At 38.0% G+C, this 8,677-nt stretch overlaps 1 non-coding gene across 1 annotated transcript; it reads right to left on the reverse strand.

Moving 5' to 3' along the window:
- Window positions 1-7,152: 7,152 nt before the first annotated feature.
- LOC112704675 (small nucleolar RNA R71) lies at window positions 7,153-7,256 on the reverse strand. Its single transcript, XR_003155288.1, has one exon. It is a non-coding gene; the product is annotated as a small nucleolar RNA R71 (small nucleolar RNA).
- Between the last annotated feature and the right edge of the window lie 1,421 nt (window positions 7,257-8,677).

An 8,677-nucleotide genomic window follows, 5' to 3' on the forward strand; every position in this document is an offset into this window, starting at 1 on the left:
CTCAGGTCCCTCAATTTCAGCCAGAAAATACCTGAAATCACAGAAAAACACACAAACTCATAGTAAAGTCCAGAAAAGTGATTTTTAACTAAAAACTAATAAAAATATACTAAAAACTAACTAGATCAGACTAAAAACATACTAAAAACAATGCCAAAAAGCGTACAAATTATCCGCTCATCAGAGATGCTTTGTCTTCTGAATTCCTGTAACATAATACTTTTTCACTTTCATAAATGCAAAGCTCCTTCCATGGCAAGCTGTATGTAGGGTGTCACCGTTGTCAATGGCTACCTCCCATCCTCTCAGTGAAAATGGTCCAAATGCTCTATCACAGCACGACTAATCATCTGTTGGTTCTCAATCATGTCGGAATAGGATCCATTGATCCTTTTGCGTCTGTCACTACACCCAACACTCGCGAGTTTGAAGCTCGTCACAGTCATCCAATCCCAGAATCCTACTCGGAATACCACAGACAAGGTTTAGACTTTCTGGATCCTCATGAATGCCGCCAACAATTCTAGCTTATACCATGAAGATTCTGATTAAGGAATCTAAGAGATACTCATTCAATCTAATGTAGAACGGAGGTGGTTGTCAGGCACACATTCATGGATTGAGGAAGGTGATGAGTGTCACGGATCATCACCTTCTTCATAGTGAAGCGCGAATGAACATTTTAGATAGGAACAAGCATGTTTGAATGGAAAACAGAAATAATTGCATTCATTCATCGAGACGCTACAGAGCTCCTCACCCCTAACAATGGAGTTTAGAGACTCATGCCATCAAAGAGTATATAATTCAGATCTAAAAATGTCATGAGATGCAAAATAAGTATCTAAAAGTTGTTTAAATACTAAACTAGTAACCTAGGTTTACATAAAATGAGTAAACTAAGATGGATAGTGCAGAAATCCACTCCTGGGGCCCACTTGGTGTGTGTTGGGGCTGAGACTTAAGCTTCTCACGTGCCTGGGCTATTTCTGGAGTTGAATGCCAGGTTGTAACCTGTTTCTGGCGCTGAACTCCAACTTCTAACCTGTTTCTGGCGCTGAACGCCAGACTGCAACATGGAACTGGCGTTGAACGCCAGTTTACGTCGTCTATCTTCACGCAAAGTATGGACTATTATATATTTCTGGAAAGCCCTGGATGTCTACTTTCCAACCCAATTTAGAGCGAGTGCAGGGAGGTCAGAATCCAACAACATCAGCAGCCCTTTTTCAGCCTAAATCATATTTTTGCTCAGCTCCTTCAATTTCAGCCAGAAAATACCTGAAATCACAGAAAAACACACAAACTCATAGTAAAGTCCAGAAATATGATTTTTGCCTAAAATATAATAAAAATCTATTAAAAACTGACTAAAACATACTAAAATCTACATGAAATTACCCCCAAAAAGCGTATAAAATATCCGCTCATCATGCAGCCTCGCGTTCGCACAACTCTCTATTTAAATGCATGTTGCCAAAAATCTGGGTGACGCGGTCGTGTGGGGGACACGATTGCGTGGATGGCCTATTTTGAAAAATGACGCGTACGCGTGAGGCATGCATTCGCGTGGTAGGGCTTGTGCTTCTAGTACGAGTCCAGCCCAATTCCAGCTCAACTTTCGACCATACACGCTTTTTACGTCGATTTTGAGGCACGCATTCATGTGGATGACGCGGACGCGTGGGAGGCGTGTTTCCCACATGACGCGGATGCGTCAGCGACGCAGTGGCGTGGACCAATTTATGCCAAAGGCACGTCTCTAACTGCGCTTTCGCGTGACTCTCTGTTCAATTTTGTTTTCTTCCCAACGCACATATGATGCGGACACGTCAGCGACGCTTACGCGTCACGTGCGGGATTTTTTTTTATATGCAGTATGCAGAATGCAAAATGTAATGAATGTCATGTAAAAATTTCAGGTTCAAGCAAAATTCAAAAATAGAGTAGAATGGAGAAGGAACGATCATGCCATGGTGGGTTGTCTCCCACCTAGAACTTTTAGTTAAAGTCCTTAAGTTGGACATTTGATGAGCTTCCTGCTATGGTGGCTTGTGCTTGAATTTGTCCATAAATCTCCACCAGTGTTTGGAATGCCAGCATCCTCCGGGGTCCCAAACAAGGTATGTAAAGTCCTTAGGTGAGTTCAAACAGGCTTGCAGGCTCCCGGAGTGTTGAATGGTAGAATAGATTTCAGGATCCAAAACTCTACTTTTACACCTATGTTTATCTTGATCTACATTTTTTCAGCCGGGTGGTGAGTAGTCTGAATTCTCACTGCAGTGACCAAACAGCTTCCGAGATCCTTTCAATTGAGCTTGACACCAATCCTTGCACCTTAAATTGAAGTGTGAAATCTCATTGAATCTTGCATACCAGTGCTGAGTACGAGTCATTTTACTTTTTCTCTTAAAGCCACAAAGAGCTCTAAGATGGCCATCTGTTTCAAGTAAACCATATTCAAGTGGAAAAGTAAAGATAAAAGTCAAGGATTTTACCCACTTGAAGTTGGAGTTGGGTGGCGGTGGCCTTGGGATAAGTGTTTCCAGTGGTTCTGCAAGCTCTACTCCCTTGTGGTCTTCAGTGAATTCCTCCACTTCCTTGCAAATTTCTTCAATTTCAACCATGTCTTGATCAAAGTCACCGATATCTTCCTCATCACCTGAATTATAATTCGGAGGTTGAGAAAAGTTGACCTCTGCATCATCTTCGTATTCACTTGGGGAAGATTCTTCTGTCTCAAAAAATTCACTTGCGGATGCAAGTTCATTGCTAAGAGAACTTGACTGCTGACTATCATCATCAAGAAAACATGCGTCTTGGGTTAGTCCATCTAGTTCTTCATAAGATATCTGCATTGGGGGTTGTGCACTATCCTCCTTAACATCAATTGTAATGTCGTCGATGGAATTCTCCACAACTCTGGATTCCTACGGAGGTTCAGCATCTCCTAAATCTTCAACCAATTCTTCTTCTTCTACAATGACAGTGTCCTCTACTTGTTCCAGTACGAAGTTATGTTCTATGCTATTCACTGGAGCTTCTAGTGTCTGCTTCACACTACGTTCTTCATTAGATTCTCCACATGAAGCCATGGGAGTTTGTTGAGTGTCCGAACGTTTGGAAGATAATTGATTTATTGCTTGCTCCAATTGATGAAGGGTTGTATTAAATTGGTTTACTAATTCTTTGAAGCGAACCTGTGATTCTTGGCTTGATGGATATGGACATGGTGCATAGGGGGTGGTTCTTGGGAGTAATCGGATTGGCATTGGGGCGGATAAGGATCATATGGTGGCGAATGGTGGAAAGAAGCTTGTGAGTGTGGTGGGTTAAGGTTATGTTGAAAGGATGGTCTCTGAGCATATGGTGGGTGATGAGAGGATAATTTATACGCTTTTTGGCATTATTTTTAGATAGTTTTTAGTATAATCTAGCTGTTTTTAGGGATGTTTTCATTAGTTTTTATGCTAAATTCACATTTCTGGACTTTACTATGAGTTTGTGTGTTTTTCTATGATTTCAGATAATTTCTGGCTGAAATTGAGGGACCTGAGCAAAACTCTGATAAAAGGCTGACAAAGGACGGCTGATGTTGTTGGATTCTGACCTCCCTGCACTCGAAATGAATTTTCTGGAGCTACAGAACTTCAAATGGCGAGCTCTCAATGGTGTTGGAAAGTAGACATCCAGAGCTTTTCAGCAATATATAATATTCCATACTTTATTCGTGATTAGACGATGTAAACTGGTGCTCAACGCCAGTTCCATGCTGCATTCTGGAGTCAAACGCCAGAAACACATCACGAACCAGAGTTCAACGCCAAAAAACATGTTACAACTTGGCGTTCAACTCCAAAAGAAGCCTCAGCTCGTGTAAAGTACAAGCTCAGCCCAAGCACACAACAATTGGGTCCCGGAAGTGGATTTCTGCATCAATTACTTACTTTTGTAAACCCTAGTAGCTAGTCTAGTATAAATATGACTTTTTACTATTGTATTCAGTGTCTTTGACCATTCGGTCTTTTGACCATAGGTCCTTCTCCCTATTTTCGAATTCAGATCACATTTTGGGGGCTGGCCATTCAGCCATGCCTGGACCTTCACTCATGTATTTTCAACGGTGTAGTTTCTACACGTCATAGATTAAGGGTGTGGAGCTCTGCTGTACCTCAAGTTTTAATGCAATTACTACTATTTTCTATTCAATTCAGTTTATTTCTGTTCTAAGATATTCGTTGCACTTCCACATGATGAATGTGATGATCCGTGACACTCATCATCATTCTCACCTATGAATGTGATGGCGGCATTCATGAGAATCCAAAAAGTCTAAACCTTGTCTGTGGTATTCCGAGTAGGATTCCGGGATTGAATGACTGTGACGAGCTTCAAACTCGCGATTGTTGGGCGTGATGACAAATGCAAAAGAATCAAGGGATTCTATTCCAACATGATCGAGAACCGACAAATGATTAGCCGTGCCGTGACAGAGCATTTGGACCTTTTTCACTGAGAGGATGGGATGTAGCCATTGACAACTGTGATGCCCTACATACAGCTTGCCATGGAAAGGAGTAAGAAGGATTGGATGAATGCAGTAGGAAAGCAGAGATTCAGAAGGAGCACAGCATCTTCATATGCCTATCTGAAATTTCCATTGATGATCTACATAAGTATTTTTATCTTTATTTTCTGTTTATTTATTATTATTATTCCAAAACTCTATAACCATTTATTATCTGCCTGACTGAGATTTACAAGATGACCATAGCTTGCTTCATACCAACAATCTCCGTGGGATCGACCCATACTCACGTAAGGTATTACTTGGACGACCCAGTGCACTTGCTGGTTAGTTGTGCGGAGTTGTGACTAAGTGTGATTCACGTTTGAGAGCGCTACCAGGTTTTTGGCACCATTGTTGATGATCACAATTTCGTGCTCCAAGTTTTTGGTGCCGTTGCCGGGGATTGTTCGAGTTAGGACAACTAACGGTTCATCTTGTTGCTTAGATTAGGTAATTTTTTTTTGTTTTATTTTCAAAAATTTTTCAAAAAAAATTTCTCCCTCTATTTTCGAAAATTTTCAGAGTTTTCAAGAATGAATTATAGAGTTTCATATAACATGTTTTAGCTTGGCTGGCTATTAAGCCATGTCTAATTCATAGGATTTTGATTGAGGACTTTGGTTTCATTACTTTCTTTTTCCTATATGTTTTTCGAAAAATATAAAATAAAATACAAAAAAATAATAAAATCATAAAAATCAAAAATATTTTTTTGTTTCTTGTCTATGTCTCGTGTCATGTTTTAAGTTTGGTGTCAATTGCATATTCATATTGTTATTGCATTTTTCAAAAAAATTCATGCATTCATAGCATGTTCTTTATGATCTTCAAGTTGTTCTTGGTAAGTCTACTTGTTTGATCTTGATAATTTCTTGTTTTGTGTTCTTTGTTGTTTTTCATATGCATTTTTACATTCATAATGTCTAAGCATTCCAAATTTCTAAGTTTGGTGTCTTGCATGCTTTCTTTGCATAAAAAATTTTTCAAAAATATGTTCTTGATGTTCATCATGATCTTCAAAGTGTTCTTGGTGTTTATCTTGACATTCATAGTGTTCTTGCATGCATCATGTGTTTTAATTCATAATTTTTATGTTGTGAGTCATTTTTTATGTTTTTCTCTCTCATAATTAAAAATTCAAAATAAAAAAATATATTTTCCTTTTTTCTCTCAAAATTTCGAAATTTTGGGTTGACTTAGTCAAAAAATTTTAAAATTAGTTATTTCTTGTTAGTCAAGTCAAAATTTCAATTTTAAAAATCTTATCTTTTCAAAACTTTTTTAAAAATCAAATCTTTTTCATTTTTTTTACTATTTTTTTTGAAAATTTTAAAAATTAATTTTCAAAATCTTTTTCTTAATTTTATCTCATAATTTTCGAAAATTATGCTAACAATTAATATGATTGATTCAAAAATTTGAAGTTTGTTACTTTCTTGTTAAGAAAGGTTCAATCTTTAAATTCTAGAATCTTATCTTTTAGTTTCTTGTTAGTAAAGTAATCAATTTTAATTTTAATCATATCTTTTTATCTTATCTATATCATATCTTTTTCAAAATTTTATCTTTTTCAAAAATTTGATTTTAAAATATCTTTTCTAACTTCTTATCTTCTTATCTTTTCAAAATTAATTTTCAAATCTTTTTCAACTAACTATTTGACTTTTTGTTTGTTTCTTATCTTTTTCAAAACCACCTAACTACTCTTCTCTCTCTAATTTTCGAAAATACCTCCCTCTTTTTCAAAAATTCTTTTTAATTAATTAATTGTTTTAAATTTTAACTTTAATTTTATTTCTTATCTTAATTTTCGAAAATCATTAACTCCTTTTCAAAATTATTTTCGAAAACTTCTGTCTCTCATCTTATTCTATTTATTCATTCATTTACTAACACTTCTCTTCATCTCAAATCACTGTCCATATCCTCACCCTTGTGTTTGGATTCTCCTTTCTTTATTCCCTTTCTTCTTCTACTAACAATAAGGAACCTCTTTACTGTGACATAGATGACTCCTCTTCTTTTTCTGTTCTCTTCTCTTTCATATAAGCAGGAAAAAGGAAAAAGGCATTCTTGTTGAAGCTGATCCAGAACCTGAAAGGACTCTGAAGAGGAAACTAAGAGAAGCTAAATTACAACAATCCAGAGACAACCTTACTGAAATTTTCGAACAAGAAAAGGATATGGCAGCCGAACCCAACAACAATAATGAAAGAAGGATGCTTGGTGATTATACTGCACCTACGTCCAAGTTTGATGGAAGAAGCATCTCAGTTCCTGCCATTGGAGCAAACAATTTTGAGCTGAAACCTCAATTAGTTGCTCTAATGCAACAGAACTGCAAGTTTCATGGACTTCCATCAGAAGATCCCTATTAGTTCTTGACTGAGTTCTTGCAGATTTGTGAGTCTGTTAAGACTAATGGAGTAGATCCTGAAATCTACAGGCTCATGCTTTTCCCTTTTGCTGTAAGAGACAGAGCTAGAGCATGGTTGGACTCTCAACCTAAAGATAGCCTGGACTCCTGGGATAAGCTGGTCATGGCCTTCTTGGCTAAGTTCTTTCCTCCTCAAAAGCTAAGCAAGCTTAGAGTGGATGTTCAGACCTTCAAACAAAAAGATGGTGAATCCCTCTATGAAGCTTGGGAAAGATACAAGCAGATGACCAAAAGGTGTCCTTCTAACATGTTTTCAGAATAGACCATGATAGATATATTCTATTATGGTCTATTTGAGTTCTCTAAGATGTCACTGGACCATTCTGCAGGTGGATCCATTCACCTAAAGAAAACGCCTGCAGAGGCTCAAAAACTTATTGACATGGTTGCAAATAACCAGTTCATGTACACTTCTGAGAGGAATTCCGTGAATAATGGGACGCCTCAAAGGAAGGGAGTTCTTGAAATTGATGCGCTGAATGCCATATTGGCTCAGAACAAAATGTTGACTCAGCAAGTCAACATGATTTCTCAAAGTCTGAATGGATGGCAAAATGCATCCAACAGTACTAAAATTACATCTTTTGAAGTAGAAGCTTATGATCTTGAGAATCCTGCAATGGCAGAGATAAATTATATGGGTGAACCTTATGGAAACACCTATAATTCATCATGGAGAAATCATCCAAATTTCTCATGGAAGGATCAACAAAAGCCTCAACAAGGCTTTAATAATGGTGGAAGAAATAGGCTCAGCAATATCAAGCCTTATCCATCATCTTCTCAGCAACAGAAAGAGAATTCTGAACAGAGCACCTCTAACTTAGCAAACTTAGTCTCTGATCTGTGTAAGGCCACTTTAAGTTTCATGAGTGAAACAAGGTCCTCCATTAGAAATCTAGAGGCACAAGTGGGCCAGCTGAGTAAGAAAATCACTGAACTCCTCCTAGTACTCTCCCAAGCAATACTAAAGAGAATCCAAAAAGAGAGTGCAAGTCCATTGACATAATCAAAATGGTCGAACCTAGGGAGGAAGGAGAGGACGTGAATCCTAATGAGGAAGACCTTATTGGACGTCTCTCAAGCAAGAAAGAGTTCCCTATTGAGGACCCAAAGGAATCTGAGGCTCATATAGAGACCATAGAGATTCCACTAAACCTCCTTCTGCCATTCATGAGCTCTGAAGACTATTCTTCCTCTGAAGAGGATGAAGATGTAACTGGAGAGCAAATTGCTCAATATCTAGGAGCTATCATGAAGCTGAATACCAAGTTATTTGGTAATGAGACTTGGGACGGTGAACCTCCCTTGCTCATTGGTGAACTAGATACATGGGTTCAGAAAACTTTACCTCAAAAGAAACAAGATCTTGGTAAATTCATAATACCCTGCACCATAGGCACCATGATCTTTGAAAGAGCTCTGTGTGACCTGGGGTCAGGCATAAATCTTATGCCACTCTCTGAAATGGAGAAGCTAGGGTTCATTGAGGTACAGCCTGCCATATTTTCATTGCAAATGGCAGACAAGTAAGTAAGACAAGCTTATGGATTGGTAGAGGACGTGTTGGTAAAGGTTAAAGGCCTTTACATCCCTGCTGATTTCATAATCTTAGACACTAGGATGGAGGAGGATGAATGCATCATCCTTGGAAGACCTTTCCTAGCCAC

This window comes from Arachis hypogaea, chromosome 7, assembly GCF_003086295.3.
Source record: "Arachis hypogaea cultivar Tifrunner chromosome 7, arahy.Tifrunner.gnm2.J5K5, whole genome shotgun sequence".
NCBI classification, from domain to species: domain Eukaryota; kingdom Viridiplantae; phylum Streptophyta; class Magnoliopsida; order Fabales; family Fabaceae; genus Arachis; species Arachis hypogaea.